This window comes from Amphiura filiformis, chromosome 10, assembly GCF_039555335.1.
Source record: "Amphiura filiformis chromosome 10, Afil_fr2py, whole genome shotgun sequence".
In the NCBI taxonomy this organism is placed as follows: Eukaryota; Metazoa; Echinodermata; class Ophiuroidea; order Amphilepidida; family Amphiuridae; genus Amphiura; species Amphiura filiformis.
Window position 1 is genome coordinate 25,743,112 of NC_092637.1, and position 22,722 is coordinate 25,765,833.

Below are 22,722 nucleotides of genomic sequence, written 5' to 3' on the forward strand. Positions count from 1 at the left end.
GATTTAAAATTTCTTACGTTTTGTATTGTTTTTGCTTACATCTCAATTGCATTATTACTAGATCAAATTGTGTCACATTTATTAAACTGTTTAGTTATTTAACTGTTTTCGCTATATTGTCATTCCTCATTGTTTTTTGTATGTGCTATTCGTAAGTGTGTTTTCCCTTGCCTAAGACCGGTATGGATCCCAGTTGTTCTTGTTTTTTTTATGTTTTTCTTCTTTGTGGATAATAAAGATGTTTAAACCAATCATTAAAAACCGTTTATCAGACTTGAAATTTCACAGATATTATCAGGAATATCTTTTTGAACATGCCTTCAAAATGAATGTGTATCCGCAGGACGGAAAAAAAAGTCGAATCCTTTTGTCTAAGAGTGTTTAAATCACCGGACTATACCGAGTTCCGTTTTGGGGGTATAAAGTAAAGACCCGGGTAAAGAACTCATGAAACGAATTTAATTAGTCACATCAGAAAAGATTCTTCTCTTCTCATCTGGTCATTCCATAGAGTTGTATCCGACTGTCTAAGTAAGCTATAATGTCTTGGTTAACTCTCTCCACGTGGGTGTCGATTGCAGACGACTAGTTTAAAAATAAAATTCAAAATTCAAAATTTCAGAATTGTAAATTTTCATGCCCATATTTGGAATCAGCATGAAAAATGCATTTAAATGAGTACAAACAAGCCTAGTATTGGTTCAGTAGTTCTTAAGACAGCTCTTGATATTTTCAGAAAATATCTCAAAATTTGGACTTTTTATGTTGAAGCCTATGGCTAGCATGCAGAGCATTAAAGCACTTCGTTCGCACCCTAAGGCTCAACACCTACGCATGATAAACCTTTAACTTTGAAGTTCTTTTTTTGTTTTAGTCACTAAGTATAATGACCACAAACGTTGGATACAAACTTAATTGAGGTTTACTTGTAGTCATCCGTTGATTACCGTAACCATCATCATTTCAAACTTGTAATTCTTTAGTCACCGTATAACTTTGCTAAAGTCTATGTAAGTTAAAATATTTCATTTATTTAACTCTCTCCACGTGGGTTTCGATGACAAAATTCAAAAATGTCAGAATTATAAATGTTCATGACCATGCCCAACAAGACAAATACATTTAAATGAGTACAAGCAAGCCTAGTAATGGTGGTTCTTAAGATAGCTCTTGGAATTTTGAAAAAGCATCTCAAAACATGAACTTTTTATGTTGAAGTTTATAGCCAGCACGCAGAGGATATTCTCCTTACGGACAATGTGACAACCAGGCCCGTACGCAGGATTTCACTTTGGAGGGGGAGTGTGCTGATTTTGAAAAGTGGACTTTTCCAGGTGGGGGCGATTTAGTGAAAAGTGGGCAAAATTTGGACCTTTTTTGTCCAAAAAAAGCGTAAAAAACCTGATTGTTTTGCTCGTTACGCTCGCAAATTCTGAAATTTTGGGACTTTTTGTATACTATTCCAAACTTTTTTTTTTGGGGGGGGGCGTGCGTACGGGCCTGGTGACAACCTTGAAGTGATATTGCGATCACCCTCAAAATGGCAAACCTATACATACGCCACTTTCTCAATCTTTCGCAAACACCGTTTGGCAGCAGAATGTTTTAGGCCAAGTAAAAAATAAAACATGTTTCACGTCCGGGTTTTCGAAAAAAAGGAGGAAGAGGGGCTTTTTATTTTCTATTTTTTTTCGCAAAATTGATGTAAATACCCATACTTAAAGCTATTTTAGCGTATACAATAATGCCTGGAAAAAGGAGGAGGCCCTTTTTTATTTGTTGTTCTGAGAGTTACACCCCTTCTAATGATCACAAAACCTTCCTAAAGTGTTTCTTGTATCTTAACAAGGCTATAGAATGCATCCCAACTTCTAGACATATTTTTTGAAAAGTTATAACTGAATTTCAAAAAATACAAATATATTTGAGGAAACCTCAAAAAAGGAAGCGGGAGGGGACGTGAAACATGTTTATTTTTTATTTGGCCTTATGCAGTTAGAACTAACTGTGCTAAAGTATCTATGTGAAGGATTGTTTATGATGACCATCATGCATTAAATAGTATTAGCCTTCAATTAAATCATTATTCATCTCAGATGACACATTATTTCCACTTGGTTTTATCTCTGTTTTCATACCTCCAAATTAACTCTAACTTGCGCGTATTATCCTACTAAATCCTTTTAAAAATGATCTTAAAATGGGTATCTCAAATGCACCATTGACAAAGCATGTTTGTTCGTACTTATTTTAAGTTTTATATTCATACAATACATAGCAATGTTATAAAGCAATGTTATAAAGTAATTCTGATTTAAAATTTTTTTTGGAAGCTTGTCCGTATAGAAAGGGTTAATGCCCACAGAACATTGCCCTTATACAAGTTTTGCCATCGACTCATCCAGTACACATTTACCTATCAAATTCAATTAGTCGGACTCTGTTCCTTACACCCCGTTTTCTTGGTTATTCAGCTGATGTAAAATAGACAATTGTGTACCATCACGTCGTGGAGAAATTACGCCAAAGAAATAGTGGGGGTGTACGTAGATATCACACCGTTGCTTCTTTACAAGATTTGTCAGCTTTTTTTTGAATTGCAAGCGTTGTCACTTCTCCTACTTCATACGGATATTCACCATTTATTGAACGCTAAACACCGCGAGAGATTTTTTTTGTGGTGATCAATAACGTTTAGGTTGTTTTATCCACGTTCAACTAAGCTTTAGGAAATTGGTCGTAAGTCAACCACAGCATCCCCGTTGTTTAGGAACAGCATCTTCAGCTGATACTGAAAGCAGTACGTGATTTCGCTGGATGAGAGCGATAGATAACAGCTGTCTTGTTGGTGTGACTTAAGTGACGACAAAATAACGTCTGCTTAACGATTTTTTTTGTAGGGAATTATTCTACGCGCGAAACGAGTGGTGCGCATTTGGACTCGTTTGGTGGATCTTCTAGAACGTCATAAAATGTAAGTAATTCGATTTGATTCTATTTCTGCTATGATTGAAAAGTCATTTTGTTATTGATATGTTTTCAATTCAATGTACTCATATCGTATCACAGGTATATGGTGACATTTGTATGATATAAATGGCATGTTTTGTGTGAAAATATGAAATTATATGATTTAGTACAATGGGTTATTGCACGTAATGTAATGTATCGTAATGGCCAAATGATGACGTTTGTTTAAGAGTGAGGCTGCCCTCAACGGTGACTTGTTATACGGCTGGATGCTAAAGAGGATAATATCTTCTCTTGTGTTTTGGTTCATTGTGGATGGTATAGCGTAGAAGAAAAAACCTTCCCTCTGCGCACTGCAGTGAAAATTGCAATTTTATGACGTAAAATTAAAAAGAAAATACACGGAAGCTTAAATTTTTCTCAATAGTCTTGCAAAATTTTAAATTGTTGCGATCTGGTAGTTCGCAGCATCTTGCGAATAGTAGTAAGCTTTGGCAAAAATTGCATTGATCATTTCATAGCGAGTGTGTAGAAGAATTCAAATATCACAGATATACTTAGGTCCTATGGTTCTAGAGTTATGTTGTAAAGAGGGCTGAAACAGCAACACTTTTGTAAAACGTACATAACTCATTAACAACAATAAATTAAGCAAGTTTTTAAAGTATATAATTTGTAGAATGAACTTTTGCAAAACATCAAAGTGTTATTATATTGATTTCGATAATTAGAATCGATTTTTGGTCGCTTCGAAAAACAATATAATTATGTGACGTGTCATGTCAAAAGGAGACACTTTTGGGCAGGATCGTAAATGGAGAAATAGCCAAAAATCTGCCGGTGGGTGATTTTTTCACAATTTGGGTTTGTTGCGAATTTGTGATGTTATTAATGTTAAAAATATTGTCTGATAGTTTCAGACCGGAATATAACTGGCATCTTGTATTTTTTTAGACATTTTTCAAGTGAATTCCTACTCTCAACATTGTCAATAATATTTTTAAAGGCCGATATCTCAATTTCCAATTTTATAATACCATAACTTCCGAACTCAATATCTTCGCTTAGGAATGTCCGATTTAATTGGGGAAAACGGCGTTGTGGAGCAAACTATCTCTATATTTAAGATGATGTAAAAACCTCAAAATTCATAACCTGCCCAAAAGTGTCTCCTTTTGACATGACACGTCACATATAGTCTATCCTTAAAACACTAGGCTTTGGACCAATACTCCTAACATTATATTGATAATAGAATGTTCTTTATCTTTCATTTCCCCTAACTAAAGGAACATTCAGTGATTCCCATTAAGACATTAAGAAAAAAACCCGATTTGTTTTAGGAATGGCTTAAAAGAGAAGCATTATAAAACTCGTCATTGGGTGTTTTTCATTAAGCAAATAATGTCAAAAGGTAAGCAAAAGGCTCCATTTAGCTGTATATTATGTACACACACATGAAAATTCTGTATTTTAGTATCGTTTTTCGAGAGTCTGCTTAATCATAGAAAATAAATTTATAAGTTCAAAATTATTTCGTAGTCATGCGCATGAGTATTAAGATCTTCTCATACATACTATTAATGATCAAGTACATAAATTGAAAAGTTTTACCAATTTTATCCCACCAGAGCAATACACCGGCCAAATACAAACCCACAACTGGTAGTATCATGAGAATACACATTTGTTTGTTTTGTTTTGTCTTTAACCTGGGACACTCAATCAGTTGAAAACACAATTAATTATCTGTCCTTTAAATTTACAGAAGTTTGTTTGTTTGTGTTGTTTGTTTTATTTCTTCTTTTGCCTGGGTTAATCATTCAGTGGATGTTTTAAGGTATCCTCTGTTCTTCCATGAGGCCCAGGTTCAAAGTTCAAACTTATTTCGTAGTTATGCGCATGTGTATTAGGATCTTCTCATGACATTGTTTATCATTGGTCATATCAATGCCATGAAGAGCACAGTAAGGATGTGCACACCGGCATGACGTCATCATGGATCAAATGTCAAAGGCATATGAGATTCACTTGCCCAACCTGAGGTCCTGGGTTCGATTCCCGGGTGGCATCACTTATTCTGCTTGTCCTATTTATTATTTGCGACGGCGAACCTGGTGAAAAATTATGTTTATTTATATAATTCCCGTCGATCATGCCACTGTTTTTCCCCATGTCATTATGAGATTTGCCGAAAAGGTGAATTTTGTAGTTTGTTTCGAAAGTGGGTCCAATTCTCACATTTATTGATGACAATAGTTTTTTGTGTCCTGGTCAGCCACGCTGTGTAGGTTGTTTTTAGTAGAATAGTAAGCAAATTCATTTTTACTTTGTTATCAGCGTCTCACATCAATCAATCGATATAGTCATTAGGAAATGAATTTGGAGAAAACCTTCTGTTAATAAAATACTATGCTGAGCCACCAGCCTGGGTGGCTCACGCTCCAGTAATTTCAGATGAGTGAGCTCAGTAATACATCAAAGAATGTCTTCCAATTCATGAAAACAAATAGATAATCAGCTTATCGGATTAAAAGCTTAGAGGGAAGGTCTTGCTGCTCAGCGAGTGTTTGTAATTATCATCAGGTTTTCTCCAAATTCATTCTCTAATGATATAATCTGAGCTACTGGACGTACTTTTTTATGAGTGGCAAAGTGCATTTATGGAATGTACAGTATCATCAGACCGACTGTTTTCCTGGCGGCACCATTTGTTATAATGTCTAGTTGAAAAGAAAATTAATTTTCTATAAAACTTTTTTTTTAAAGAATACTGAAAGCTGTATACATAAAGTACCACACCGGATCACCTGAAAATATAAGCTTATTAAAGACATTTTTGACATTTAACAGTCTCCTAAGTAAACTAGGTAAATCTAATACCATGTACTTAATATAATGCATGCACGGGAGAAGAATATAAGTATGTGTAGAATATATTTAACAATAAATATCCTCTTTACGTGTTAAGGGTTTCAGATCATCTGTTGTTTAGCACTCATGTTTCAGGTATTCAATTGTTTAGCGTACATGTTTCAGATAATCTATTGTTTAGCGAACATGTTTGGGATAATCTATTGTTTAGCGTGCAGGTTTCAGATAATCTATTGTTTAGCGTGCATGTTTCAGATCATCTATTGTTTAGCACTCATGTTTCAGGTATTCAATTGTTTAGCGTACATGTTTCAGATAATCTATTGTTTAACGTACATGTTTCAGATCATCTATTGTTTAGCGTGCAGGTTTCAGATCATCTATTGTTTAGCGTACATGTTTCAGATAATCTATTGTTTAGCGTACATGTTTCAGATAATCTATTGTTTAGCGTACAGGTTTCAGATAATCTATTGTTTAGCGTACATGTTTCGGATAATCTATTGTTAAGCGTGCAGGTTTGAGATATTATATTTATGACGGGTAGTTCGTAAAAATAATATAATGCAAGCATGGGAGAAGAATACATTAAGGTGAATAGAGATGGGCACTAGAATATATTTAACAATAAATACCCTCTTTACGTGTTAAGGGTACACTTTGCCATGGTAAGACGCTATTAATAGCAAAAAGCTTTGGGGTATCTTGTCGTGAAAGCACTTATCAATTATTATGAATGGACTTTTAAGTATCGAACGTAGATTGCAGTTAAAAGGACTCAGCTTGGTTAAATGGTATTCACGCTGGAGTAAACAAATATACAAACGAAAATATACTGCTCCACTTGGAAAAATAATCACAATTTCAAAACTGAACCACATTGGGGTAAATTATAGATGGACCATTTAATCCGGCACATTATGACACAACATTGAATCCAATGTGACTTCAAGAAGCAAATTACAAGAATTTGATTAGACGAATGTCCAGTTTTAAAAGTGACAACTGGCCTATTCAAAACTCCACGACTAAACTATTTTGGTTTGAGAGTGGTAAATGGCTAATTTGTGCTTGCCTTTAATTTAAAACAAAAGGAACAAAAGAAAACTGACAAATAAAATGGAAGTTATGAAAAGTACAGAGAAGTAAAAACTGAAATAAATACTGCTTTAAATAAAGTTTCAGTAAAGAAACTGTGTTGTCTCTTTGTTGCGCTTGTTGGAATCGTTTTGCGCCTTGTATAGGCCAATTTGTCACTTTTAAAACTGGACCTTCGTCTATTCAATTGCTTGTAACTTTACTTCTTGAGGTCACATTGGATTCAATGTGGTATCATAATGTGCAGGACTAGATAGTGCATCTATTATAAAAATAAATTTACCCCAATGTGGTTCAGTTTTGCAATTGTGATTATTTTTCCAAGTGTAAGGATACTTTTTTGGCGCAGTATATATTTAGCTTTAGCTCTCGAATCTAAACATCAATTACTGAGCCAAAGCGTGTTTATAGTAAATTTGCTGAATTTTCAGCATATTGTTCATGACAATTCAACGATTTGAAATATAGCATTTTGGTAATGGAAACGTGATTTTAACGAATTTTCATCAGATATTTAAACCATTCAGTAAACTTAAGTTTTGGAAAGGTCTATCGATTAGAATTTGTGCATGGCGACCAGTTTTGCGCTATGTTTCTTTTGTTATACATGTCAGGCAAAATATGTAAAATACCCTTTTAATAATTATGTTATGGATAATAAATGTCCTAAAATGGAACAAAGTAGTTTCTAACCATTTGCATTTTATAAAAAGTTTGAAAAAATATGACTTTTATTAAGCAATAATGTAGGCCTATGATTTGCATAAAGAATAGATTCCTATTTTTATGTTAGTTTTCACTGATCACATTGTCCCTTCATAATTTCGCGCCAAACAAATGAGGTAAATTAAAGAAAATTGCTATTTCACTCCAGCGCCTACAATGCATGTATTAGCTCGCCGATCGTATTACTATTAGTATCATGATTATTGGTGGAGCTTAACTCGATCGGTGAACTCGGAAATAAACCGGAGATCTCCAGATTTAATATTAAAACTTAAATTTTACTGTAATCAAAGCACTTCAGGCCTTGTCTGTCACGTGTATTTTCGTACACCACTGGGTATTACAATCATGCAAATACTAGAAATTCAAGAAATATTGAGGGCGTCACTGTAGAGCAAATTACACATTATGGCTTTAACCAACTAATGATATGCGGGTATCAGTATCTTAAGGGATTTGGAATGAGCGTTTGAGCGTTTCGACAGTATTTTTTGTGGGTCATGAGAGCACATCAGACATATCGAATTGCATTCTGAATACGAAGAATGTCTTTCTGATATCAAATAATTTTAATTTTTTGAAATTCACGATAATACAAATTTTATGACAACTTATTAAAATCTGATATTTTTCACATTTTTGATATATAACAGTCCTCGAAGTAAATTTTATGAATCTAATGATATATACTTAAAGTACATGTAGCTGGGAAGAAAAGCCGACGATCAATTGAAAATTGTAACCTTTCATATTGAAGATATGGATTTTCCCCCAAAAGTTTTTTTTTTTTTTGGTGTTAAGGTCAAAATTTTCAATTGATCGTCGGCTTTTCATCCCACCTACATACACTTTAAGTATAAATCATCAGATTTATAAAGTTTACTTCGAGTACTGTTAAATATCAAAAATATAATTTTTTAATAATTTGCCATAAAATGTGTACTACATTGCGAATTTCAAAAAATCAAAATTATTTGAAGGACATTCTTCGTATTCAGAATGCAATTCGATATGTCTGATGTGCTCCAATGTCCCATAATAAATACTGTCCAAAGGTTCATACCCCATCCCTTAAACAGATTAAATCTAGTAGTATTTTGACAAAATAAACCTCTACCTACTTACATCTTTCTTTTTTTCTGCTACGTAAATCAAAGAACTTGTTGGCATGACTGTAATTTGCAAATCTTGATTTTAAATTTAAATAAATTGGAAATTGATATGTCAAAGTCAACCGGTAAACACAATTTTGATTTGAATAGCAATCTTTTCAGGGTCAAACTTGCAATTCGTCGCTGTTTTGACAAACTGTCCTATGACGATAAATGCAGTTTTTAGAAAATCGTATTTTAAGTTTTTCCAATTTTTGAAGACCCACTGGAGAGCCCCAAAGTAAAATATGTTGATTATTATCAAAGAATATAATCAATATTATATCTGTCTTTGTTCTCAACATAATACAAACTTAAAGGGACATATTTCACAAAGTGAAAATTGTTAAAAGGTTATGTACACAACTACTTATATCTCTATGTAGAGATGCTACAAATGAATGGTATTAATTTGTGTGTAACATGAGTAATGTATTTCTGCCAAGTTATTCTTCATTCCCCGGGCTTCATTCTTACCTGTGCATGCCATCACACTATGCGTTAGATGTAATAGGTTCAGACGAACGTATAAAAGAAAATGCATTATATTCAATCCCTCGTTTCAAGTTGTGAGTTTTTGTTTCTCTTTTATTCAGAAACCAAAAATTAGGGAATTAAAAGTTGAGACGAAACTTGTCGACACTTTTGTTTTGGAAGTACACACGTACACACACCCCAGCATAGTACCATTTAAGTGTATTAGCCTATTGTACTAAGCACAGTGGCGTACCGGGTGACTTTGCTGCTTCAAGAGCGCACACCCTAGACATTCAACAAATAACCTTCACAACCAGGATCAGCTCCCCGAGATTTGTACGGGTTACAACGAGACAATAAGCAGTAAGTTCCTTGTCCAAGGGGATTTCAAGCTAACTCAATTTTTCCACAAGAGCGTACTAGGCACTACCAGGGTTCGAACCCGCAACCTCGCCCACCATAGTCAAACGCCTTATCGATTGAGCTAACTTGACTGAGCATAAAGTTGACAAAATATCTTTCTCATATAATCAGTTTTGGAATCCTTATTTTATGTCCTTTAAAAACATACCAAAAATGTTAGGATAGCTTCTTGTTTTGGTCTTCAAAAATATTTCCTTCAGTGTTTTTTTATTTTTTATTGAAACTTGTCAATTTTATGGACTGTATCTTCTTCTATTGTGCGCTGGCGACTTTATGCTCATCTTAGGGGAGTAGCTCATTTTGAGATAAGGCTTTCTGGCTCTCAACCCTCGATATTCTGGAAGTCAACGCTGTCAATCAATTCTGAATTTGAAACCTCTCTTTTAAATGCAGATTATCCTGGTCTATTTCCCGATTGTACTGTGAAATTTAAGACTCCATTTGTCTAATTCGATCAAAAACCGAAACTTCTTTCTACAAGTTTTCAGTTTGCAACAAAGGGTACAGATACAGGCTTCTAAAATAACATTCTTCGAGCTTAAGAAACCACGTGACCAAAACTAAAGCCAATCACCATGGTGCATACTAACACTATTTCACTAATGTGTTTCCGACTGGTATCCAAAATTTATACAAAATCCGTTTATAATAAGCTTTCCAAAATGAGGTGAATTAGAAAAAAGACCGAGTGCTTGAATGTGGTAAAAAAAATCAAAAGCTTGCAACAAAAGTTTGGCTCAGAATAACTTTTTAGATGCACTATGAATTTTCCTCTTACCATATTTAGAGTTTGATAAAAGATTCCGTGCCCTTTATAAAATGGTTAAGTGACCCACATATTTATTTCTCACCTACACAAACTATGAGTGTTACTTATCATAACATTTGAGAGGATTATTTGATACATTTAAACGGTCATAAGTTTATTTACTTGGTATACATGTATATATAATGTTTATTTTATTATTTATTTATTTATTTATTTATTTATTTATTTATTTATTTATTTATTTATTTATTTATTTATTTATTTATTTATTTATTTATTTATTTATTTATTTATTTATTTATTAAAACTTCTTTTGCCTGGGTAACAAAACTCAGTGTAAACACTGTTTTTCAAACTTAAAACATCAAAAAATAACCAATAGATATTAAAATACATTACAATAAGTATATATCAGATTGCACAATTTAACAAAATTAGGAATACAATAAAAACTAGACCAGCTAGGCATAAAATTTACGTACAAACAACAATGATATATAAAAACAGTGATATTGCACTATAGGACATCATAAGGTGAAATTTACTTGCAAGCATATTTAAAATAATCGATCGAAGCTGGCAACGGATTTTTGGCTCTGGTAGGAAGAAGGTTAAAGGACAGTGCACCTCTGGAGGAAAATTTCATTTTGGCAGAGGCACTGTTTTGTCGACTGGTATCCAAATTTATACAAAGTCCGTTGATAATAAGCTTTCCAAAAGACCGAGTGCTAAAAAAAATCAAAAGCTTGCAACAAAAGTTTCGGTTTGGCTTTGAATAAAACGATTACTTTTAGATGCACTATGAATTATCTTCTTACCATATTTAGTTTCAGAAACCTTGTGAACCTTGTGACTACCTGCATCAAATTTGAGGACAGAGTTTGATAAAAAATTCCATGCCCTTTATTAATTGGTTAAGGGATCTGGAATGAGCGTTTTGAGCGTTTCGACAGTATTTTTGTGGGACATGAGAGCACATCAGACATATCGAATTGCATTCTGAATACGAAGAATGTCTTTCTGATATCAAATAATTTTCATTTTTGAAATTACGATATAATACAAATTTTATGACAAATGATTAAAATTTGATATTTTTCACATTTTGATATATAACAGTCCTCGAAGTAAATTTTATAAATCTAATGACATATTCTTAAAGTGTATGTAGCTGGGAGGAAAAGCCGACGATCAATTGAAAATTTTGACCTTTCATATTGAAGATATGGATTTTTTCCAAAAAAGACCTAATTTTTTTTTGGTTTTTTGGGAAAAAAAATCCATATCTTCAATACGAAAGGTCAAAATTTTCAATTGATCATCGGCTTTTCATCCCACCTACATACACTTTAAGTATAAATCATCAGATTTATAAAGTTTATTTCGAGTACTGTTAAATATCAAAAATGTCAATTTTTAATAATTTGCCATAAAATGTGTATTACATTGCGAATTTCAATAAATCAAAATTATTTGATATAGGACATTCTTCGTATTCAGAATGCAATTCGATATGTCTGATGTGCTCTAATGTCCCACAATAAATACTGTCCAAACGTTCATACCCAACCCCTTAAGTGACCCACATATTTGTGACGTGTCATGTCGAAGGAGACACTTTTGGGCAGGATCGTAAATGGAGAAATAGCCAAAATTCTGCCCGGGGTGATTTTTTCACAATTTAGGTTTGTTGCGAATTTGTGATGTTATTATTGTTTAAAATATTGTCTGATAGTTTCAGACCGGAATATAACTGGCATCTTGTATTTTTTGAGACATTTTTCAAGTTAATTCCTACTCTCAACATTGTCAATAATATTTTTAGAGGCAGATATCTCAATTTCCAATTTTATAATACCATAACTTCCGAACTCAATATCTTCGCTTAGGAAAGTCCGATTTCATTGGGGAAAACGGCGTTGTCATGGTTGTGAAGCAAAATATCTCTATATTTAAGATATGTAAAAACCTCAAAATTCATAACCTGCCCAAAAGTGTCTCCTTTTGACATGACACGTCCCATTTATCCTTCACCCACACACATTACGAGTGTTTACCTATCATAGTTTAAGAGGGTTATTTGATTATTTAAACGTTCATTTTATTTTACTTGGTATACATGTATATATAATATCGATATTGACTTAAACAAATGCTTATTTGCATTCATTTACATGCATGTAATTATCACGTCACGTATCACCAAAAAGCATGCAAATAGTAGATGGTTTAAACAAGGAGGTTGTTGAAGACAAAAAAGTGACAGTTAACCCCCTGAAATTATGCCATACATTAGGCAAAAATAAGTTTATGCTTGGCTCAGGGAGGTAAATAAGGATAATTTACTGGGTGGGCAATTTAATTTATTTTTGCCCTCAAATAATGGAAAATAATTTACTGGGTGGGCAGCCACATATAATGGCATCCAGGCGTTTGGATTTTCGGAAATATAGACCCGTTTTTGCGTACAATTTGGCTTTGATGTAAAAAGTGGACATAACCCTCCCCCCTAAATGCATCTTCTGCTGATTTTTAGCATATATATATCAACTTTCAAGAAAAATTGTATACCATATTATATTTCACTTTGGGTGTTTAGAAATCTTATATTAATTATCACTCACCATTACTCCTACGTAGGAAAAAACCAGTAAAATTCAATGGTAATTATTAAATGGTGCCCAATTTTTGTGGGCAAAATAATTTACTGGGTGGGCACTTTTGGGCAATGGGCAGGTTGAATTTACTGCTCTCTAAATTCCTAAGATTTAAAAATAAGTCTAAGAGACTTGTTAGAATGACAAAACCTTTCAGAGACTTAAAATTCAAATCTTTATTAGAGTAAAATTTAAATCCATTAGATTTGAATTTTAAGTCTTTTCAAGGTTTTGTCCTTCTAATAAGTCCCTGGAATTTAGAGAGTGGGTGGGCAAAATAATTTACTGGGTGGGCAAATGCCCACCCAGTTAACATGTTATTTACCTCCCTGGTTTGGCCTCTACCGACCGACCCTAATTTTGAAAAATGGGAACAAAGTTTTTACTATACAAATGAATACCGACCCTAATTTCTGAAAATCCGGAAACCCTTTTTTATTCAGTCTAGATTTTTGCATTCTAATTTCTTTTTTTTATATTGTTTTGGCTTTAGTTTTTTTAAAGTTCAGGGCTTGCAGATGCTAGTCAGTCCACAAAAGCCCTTTCAACTTATAACTAGGTTAAATCTCTTCACGCGGGTGTCGACTGCAGACGACAAGTTTCAAAAAATTTTAAAAATTCAAAAAATTCAGAAATGTAAATTTTCATGACCATTATTGGAATCAGCATGAAAAATGCCTTAAAATGAGTACAAACAAGCCTAGCATTGGTTCAGTAGTTCTTAAGATAGCTCTTGATATTTTGAGAAAATATTTCAAAACTTGAACTTTTTCCATTGAAGCACATGGCTAGCATGCAGAGCATTAAGGCGAGTGAGATAAGACATGAGACATGTTCTCCTTAATATCAATACATTGATCTTATTATAGGAAAAAAGTTTAACAGTCCGGTTCGACTGCCTGATCAGGAAGTACTGCCGAATCAGGCAGTATGTTGCCGAGTCAGGCAGTATGGTATCCCACAATGCAATGCTCTATTTCAAATAGAGCATCTTTTAATATAGCCTACCGTTATTTCTTGGTTTAGAGTAAAGAAGTAGGTAAAATATATAAAATTATCAATGAATGTACAATTAGTAGTAATTTTTCATCAATTTTAGTTAAAATAAAGTTAATTTGCATATTTAAATCAAATTTTTAAAAACCGTTAGAAATTGTTTTGTTATTTAAAATATTTTTCTCCCGGTGGAATATTTTTTCGCCTGGTGAAAAATTGTCAACTTACATGTAGCTCATGTGTGTAAAATTTCCCCCGATCTTTTATAAAATCACCATGAACAATTTAGTCCTTAGTCTGTCGAATTCGGAAGGTTTACTCAAGCCTGTGTTGCCTAACTCGGCAACATGCTGCCTGATTCGGCAGTACTTCCTGATCAGGCAGTCGGACCGGACTGTTTAAAGAAATCTTGTTATCTATGCTGCAGATTTGCTATCTACTGAAGATATCGTTTATCTTAACATCATTATGCCTATTTATGCAGATATTTGCTATCTACTGAAGATAGCAATCTACACTAAGATCTTTCTACGTACCCCTGCCAACCCACCTTGGAATTTGGATCCAGTACATGAGGTGTTCTAAAATAATTAGTACAGGTCTGTGAACTGAGTTTAACTCGAGCTTTTTTAAATGGGTTATTCCTGTTGAAATTCATACACCTCGTATGGAACAAGTGACCTTAATCTTCCACACAGGGGGTGTAGATATAAAATGGAACCAACCATTCAGATAACCCCATTTGAAATTCGCACTCCATGTGTGGAAGATTAATGCCATGAATTCCACAGGGGTGTATTGAACTGGAATACCCTAATTTATATCATCTGGTAAGGCGTGGGGTATGGGCGAATTTGAAGTACAGGTATCTGGAGAGGGGAAGCAACGAGTTACCCAAAATCACAGCGGCAGGTAGTTTACTGGGCCGCCGAGTGCCAATGTATTTATTTTGGAAGGTTCGTGTTTGTTTTTAATTTTGGGGCGTTTTTCCCAAAATTTGATATTTTTGGTGATATTTCAAAAAGGCGACATGCCTAAGACAACTCCTTGGGCACATAGTTTGTTATTCTTATTGCAGTTCTTTTCCACATACATACCTACGTTACCATTCGCTTTGGTGATTTAGTAATATTTTATATTTTGTGACTGCAATTTGGCGTTTTCAATGCGTGTTAAGCTGATCATGAAATTAACGCGAATATCTAGTTACGCTGCTTTCAGAATTTTTACCTGATCGTCGGCTTTTACAGGCAATAGAATGCAGATTGGCTCACGATAGATGTCGTATTCTTCTATGTGGGCCTATTGATAATAAAAGTACTTTGAATTCCTTGTAACAAGATGATAACTTAATACCTCCGTATAATTGGTTCGTCGCTGTGTCTGGAAAAGTTGTAGCCTTTAGCGCCGTATCAATATCTCAAAAAAGGGCACAACTGTCGCCTATATTATACTAATATGGATACGTAGGTTGCCCATTATCAAACATGAGCTGTGATTGGCGCTGCTTGAGATATCTCTTTGTATAATTCCAGAACCTATCAGCAAGCCGCCAATGACCGACCTTGTTACTTAATCTGTTATCATGGTTATAAAGCATACAGATAAAAGACTGATTGGTTTAGCAGCTGGTCAGTACATAATCCGTCAGGGCACACAGCAGTTTGACTATGCAGTGAAATACCCATTATTGATTAGGCGCGGATATTAAAAGCACAGCTCCTTTGCGTGTATAGCAGATTGAGAACATTATAAATAATAGAATGTTTTAGGAAATAAAATACTAACTGCATTCTGCATTATGTATTTATTTATTTATTTTCGGGTCCTTTGCCTATTTATTTATTTGTTTATTTACTGACTTATTTATTTATTTGGAAGATTAGTATAAGTAATTAGTAATACTTCTACTTCTACTTCTACGACGATACTCGACAGGATCCATAAGTAAGGATGTAGTGTCAAGGAAACTGGTCATGCTCATGCACGGTGCAAAGTCCAATGTGCTAGGTGCTTTATTTACAAGTTGACAGTCGTCGTGCGAGTAAAAATGAACATGCCTTTACATGGCATTTGAGACTGCTCCCCGGAAGGCCTCTAGTACTGACGTAGAGGTCAGGATTGAAGCGGGCAACCACATCTGCATGTTCACCCACCCTGTAGCTCAACTTCATAACCATGTAATATTCCATGATTCATCGGTTTATTATTGATTGTTGATAACTTGAAAACTGAAAACTTGATTGATTGATCGATTGCTAGCCATTTCACATTTTCCAAGTGCATGTGGAACGTCCAGATTTGAATAACATCGTACATTAGATAAATATCAGTATAGATTTATTATATTCAGCAATATCAAGGACTACTATCAAACTTCTCACAGCAAATAGGTAGTTGGCTTAGTGGTAATGCATTGAGTTTTAGAACCGCGAGGTCCCGGGTTCGATTCCCAGCTCTGGCTACCTTTTTTTTCAAGGCTGGGAAAAATATCAATTTCTGAACTGCTAACTTATTTGGCGCGCGATCTGAGCTATTCCTTTTCTGATGACTGTGTCTCTTGTAGGCACACTCCCTCTGGAATCCAAACCAGGTTCCAGCCCATTACACATTCCTTAATTGACCTTTTCGGTAAATCCCACAAGCTTTTGCGAGTACACCTGAGAACTCATCATTTGACGTCACGCCGATGCGAACATCGTTTATTCGAACACCGTTACTGCGAATTGCAAGTCGACGTGACGTCAAATGACGAGTTCACAGGTGTACTCACAAAGGCTTATGGGATTTACCGAAAAGGTCAATTATAAAATATTAAAATACAATGCTTAAAGCTATAATGTACGATCTTGTCATTTTTTTTTCAAACCTGATGTTTTGGCGTAAAGATTGTTTGTACACAAGTTCAAACATACACCTAACTACAACCATGGCCAAAATGTGTTGGGACACTTATGGAAAACGTACACTATATTATGGCCTTATTTCCATTATTTTTTACGCGATAAAGTGGGGGTTTGTTTGTTGTGAAGCCTAAACCCTTTCTTACACCCAGCCCTCCCCCTTCCTCACCAATCAATGTTGGGTGCCACCAGGCGCGTGTGACCAAAAAAGTAGGATTCAACATTGATCGGGTGGAGCGGGGGCTTATTTACATTACCCTATCGAAACCGCCACAACACTTATTGCCAGCAGTGTAGATTCAGCGAAATTCATTGTGTTTTTAGGAAAAGCATGAAAAGGGAGCAAGTTTGAATTAAAGTCTTATTTATCCCATTAAATCCCCCAAAGAGCTGGTGCAGTTTAGCAGCTGAGATAGTAAGTGTGTTGTCTTTTATTTTACTTTAGGGTTTAAATTGCCGAAAATAATAAACTTTAAAAAAGCATAAGAGCTTTATTTTTTTTAATTAAGTTTCGTTTCGTTGTGTAAAATGATAATTGTTCTCTTGAAACTTTCACTCTAAAGCTGAATTTACACTTCATCGCTGAGCGACGAGCGATTTGTATTTTGACCAATGAGGTGACTCGCTCTTCCCATCGCAACAAAAAGCGCTCTACCTCATTGGTTAAAACCCAATCGCTATCGCTCAGCGATGTAGTATAAATTCAGCTTAAGAATAAAGACTCTATAAAAGCCAGCAATACAATGATTCAATGAATGTTTATATCCCTTTGCATTGTAATTCTTCATCGGAAGTGCCTTTCATCTTTAGAGACATTTCCTGTCAATTTCTTCTACCAATTTCTTACATAACACAACAATTTATTGACATTAAACGTATATTTACATCATCGTGTATCAAAGCCTTAATGCTCTGCATGCTATCCATAGGCTTCAACATAAAATGTCCCATTTTTGGGATATTTTCTCAAAATATCAAGAGCTATCTCAAAAACCACTGAACCAACCAGTATTATACTGGGCTTGTTTGTACTCATTTTGATGCATTTTTATGCTGATTCCAAATATGGTCATGAAAATGTACAATTCTGAAATTTTTAAATTTTGATTTTTTAAAAAACTTGTCGTCTGCAGTCGACACTCGCGTGGAGAGAGTTGATGCTTTGATTTCTCTTTGTCATCTCATCATTTGGGATCCACACATGTACATATGTTTAAAGTTCATATCGCAAGTGTTTTGACTTTTACGCATGCGTATTAATCAAATTACGTTTACCAGTCGTTAGCACATTGGATAATCCTTGGTCGTCAGTCGCTGAGAACATCGAACCATTAAATGAGCATAAATCAAAATTATCCTTCCTTCCGTTCGTCGCGTCCATCAAGTTAGTCTATACCCGCAGGCGTTTTGAAATATAGGTTACAAGTTTGACTTTAAGCTAATGTGACGTTAATGGTATACTTTCCCATTCATTAAGAATCGTTAAAGAAACCAGAGTGTACAGATGAGTAGTATATGGATTTTTTTTATCCACCATTGTTGCTGTTGTTATAGTTATAGTTATAAAGCTGTAATTGGAAAACAATGCTAGTTAGTCCCATCCACTTATTATATATTTAGACGACTAAAAAGAAAACCCTGTTTTACGAGCGGACGGACCTTACTAGTAGCTTTCAAGTATAGGGTCGGTCGGTCGGGTCTTTTCTGTTTTTTTCTTCTTTTTTTTTTTGCAAGTGATCCCAAAATCACCCAAATTGTCAAGGGTGTGAACCTATTAATGTTGGAGAAACGTGCCGGAAATCAGGAATATGTTATGGTGGAAAAAAGTATCAAAAAACAGCTTCTCTGGGGCAAACAGAAAAACATCCGGATCAGAATGCTGGTATTAATACAGACTTGACATTTAATATGGAATACTTTTTCGCAAATTCCAAGACTGATCTGGTAGAGGTCTGCATAAGCGACACGGGCTAAATATTAATTAGGGTGTGTCTTGAGATGGTGTAAAATAATTGTTGGACAGAAAATGTGTTTTCCATTAGTTTACATTATGGCGCTCATAATGTAGTGAATTAGCCTAAAATGGCGGATTTAAGGAGACTGAATTTGATTTTTGTTGGGGTAAAATTTCTGAATTTGAGCAACATTATTCGGATATTATCAAATTTATGGAGGTTTGAGGCGATTTTACTGAACCTAAATACCAATAGGTGTTCGTCAGAACAGAAATGCACCTGTGATTTACCAGTTTTGAAAGTGGGAGGAGCTTTGAAAAATATGGCTCTTAAAAGTGGTACGCACTCAGAAAGTTTGATTGGTCCCCTGGGGCCAGATATTATAAACTTACTGTACACAAAGAAACAGTGTGAGTTCATTGGACAACCAGGAATCCGAACAGTTATTTTTGTACCGTAAGTGTATAACATTTGACCCCAGGGGCCATTCAAACTTTTTGAGTACATACAGCTTTTAAGAACCCTATTCTTAAGCTCCTCCCCTGTACAAAAACTTGGTACATTGTAAGCGTATTTCGGCTGTGATGAATGCCAGTTGCTGACGAAGTTTAAGAAATATCACCTCAAACCCCTATAAATTTGATAATAACAGAACCATGTTGCATAAAGTCCGAAATTGTGTCATACACAAAGCTCAAATTCAGACTCCCTAAATCCGCCATTTTAGGCAGATTCGCTACATTATGAGCACCATAATGTAAACATATTGAAAGCACATTTTCTATCAAACATTTATTTTACACCATCTCCCGACACACCCTGGTTAATATTTAGCCCGTGCGGTCTATGCAGACTCCGTCCAGACCAGTCTTGGAATTTTGCAAACAATATTCCATATTAAATGTCAAGTCTGTAGGTCGGCGAATCCAACGAAAGTATACAAGGTGTACAAGGCTTGTTCAGGGCCGTAATTTAAAAGTGTTAAACAATTGGCTTTCGTTTTTGTATTGTGTTTATTTGCCTTGATCATACGCTTCGCGCCATATATAATAAGACCCCCTTCTGTGAAAAACTTAGACACAGGGACCCCAAAACATAGGTACGTATTCAAAAATTGCCTGTTCAATTTTTCACACATGTACATAATTATGATTTTTTTGTGATAATTTTTTGAGTGGTATTTTTTTACGTTACCTACGAATACAATTATCTGTTTAAAAAAATTAATGCACGATTGATAGAAGCTTTGATATGTCCAATACTGAAATACATTGTATTCAGACATCTTTCTCATTGGTTTTAGCTGCCAGAAATTCTAACTGGCACAAAAGTAGGTTTGGTAAAAAATATGCATTACCTCCAAATACATGTTTAAAACTGTGTAATTTCCACAAACTGAGAGAATAGTAACTAATATTTACTACACCTATTGCTTAAAAGCAATAGGTGTAGGGTAATTCACTAGTTAATACTACCAAGTTTAAAAAACCTGCATTTAACTATTTATGAGATATTAACAAAATAAGTAAGTATTCGTAGGTAGCTTTCGGTAGCCGAATGTTACCTACAAATACAATTTGACATCATGACAGTATTGTGAAACACTGCCATTCATGCCAATGCCCATATCGGTACATAATAAAGGCCCATACGTTCGCTATCAAATCATATGTCAATAAAAGTTGCAAATTCACATACATGCCTGTCATGACGGTCTGTTTATTTGGAAGAAAAATCAGATTCGAGGAAGATTAGAAGGGATTAATACTTGGATGTGTGCTTCATTCTAAACGTTTACCGACCTTCGAATGCAACTTTTAACGTTTTCGCTAAGGTTACCTACGAATACCATGGACAAAAACGACTGTTCTCATTGTCTCACGATCTAGATATTACCGTGATGGACCCTGGTATAAATCTATTTGTTGTTGCCCTCAAACGAAAGGCCACAAGACGTAACTTACTCCAAGATGGACGTCACAGGTCTGTAATAACGATTGTAAGCGATTTGTGTGCAATCAAGCAAATTAAAGTCACTTTAGTGCCTTTTTTTTTACTTCAATCATCATTCAACCGCTGTGAACTGACATTATTAATACATGATAGGTTCTCTAGTATCAATAAACGCACATAAAGAAAAGAATACATTCAAAGTGCTTGATAAAATGTAGATTTGATTGTGATATTTACCAAAAGTCTAATTATTACCTACAAATACTGAAATGTTACTTACGAATACAGCATAATACATAACATTGTGCAATGAAGTGTCCCTACCAATGGCAATTAATTGTCAAAAACTTTAAGTAGTACCCCCGGACAATATTATTACCCATATACGGATTCATTCAACAATTGGAAGAAATGAACTTATGTAAAACAAATATTGAATGTTTTTATCCATTCAATGGAAAGAATATTTCCATTCGGTGAAATATGAACTGTTCCATTCAACTCGGCAAAGCCTCGTTGAATGGAACAGTCCAAATTTCTTGCTTGGCAGTCGTACGATGTTTCAGAAAAGATTTATACAATTTATTTTTATGGTTAATTGATTTTAAGAGTCCTTTTGTTATCCATGGAGAATGTGGTTCTTGATTATTTTTACGATTAATTTTTTTATTAGGTACGCATTCATCATACAAGTCATTGAATTTAGATATGAAATTAGTATACATTGTATCCACCTCTTTATATTATCATCCGTAACTTGTCTTTTATATTCAGTTTGAGTTTTACTAGGTGTAGCATTATTTCCATCTATTTTTATATTAGTGTTAGTAAAAATGGGAAAATGATCACTGATATCTACTACAAAGATTCCAGATTGGTGATTGGCACAACAATTATTCGTAATAATAGTTGCAGATGTTCTGGTAATACGAGTCGCTTTATAATCGTTCACCCAACTGAAACTTATAAGATTCTCTCAAAACCACCATGCGCACAGTTTCCACCTCGATACACATGAGCACACATTTTCATCCAAGAGCTCTCAAGCAAGCAGTGATTGTCTTTGATTACACTATACGGTTGAGTGCATAGCATCGAAGAGCTGTTGAGCTTCTAGCTGAAAAATGGGCCTCTTTGATTGGTTTTTGTCGAAACCTCAAGTGTTCCCTTCATCCAATCAGATTTTTTTAAATATCAAACGAAAGCTAACACTTCTCCCTAAAAACACTTTTCGTCATTAGGTCAACAGATAACGCAATTCAATGTTATAGTAAGGTGTTGAAAACTACCTATCCAAGCACATTTTGTGACCAAAATGTAGGTTTTAAAAGTCAAACCCTCAAGTGTTCCTTACAATATTTTTCAAATTTATATGTCATTAAATGAAAAAGCACACTTATATTGTTCATATACTAGCGTCACTAGAATGAGCATTGGCCAATTCTCTTTAAATTGCAAATCTTGTGCATAAAGTTACTATTTTCGCCTGTTTTGTCATACGGTTGTAAATTCAATGAACTATGACTTTGCTAAAAAGAGCGCTTACAAATTGATATGATAATATATATCGCAAAGAATAGGCATACACTTGACATTAAGTTATTGTTGTAAAATGATTTAAAATCGCCTAATTGAAGGGGTGGGTGTAATATAGTCCTAACCCTCCAAAAACACATGTTACTGGTTTTAAGAGAAACCATCTTTTGACCACATAGAATGCATTAAGTACATAAGCACAAAGTACATGGGTTTTGCAACAGATAATGTGAG

General features: G+C 34.5%; 1 protein-coding gene across 1 annotated transcript in view; it reads left to right on the forward strand.

Annotated features, from left to right (window-relative positions):
• Positions 1-2,437: 2,437 nt before the first annotated feature.
• LOC140162690 (partner of bursicon-like) overlaps positions 2,438-22,722 on the forward strand; it is a 77,345-nt gene continuing 57,060 nt past the window's right edge. Inside the window, exon 1 of the mRNA XM_072185962.1 lies at positions 2,438-2,974. The gene's annotated coding sequence lies outside the window, so the exon portion shown is untranslated. The remainder of the gene's footprint in view (positions 2,975-22,722) is intronic.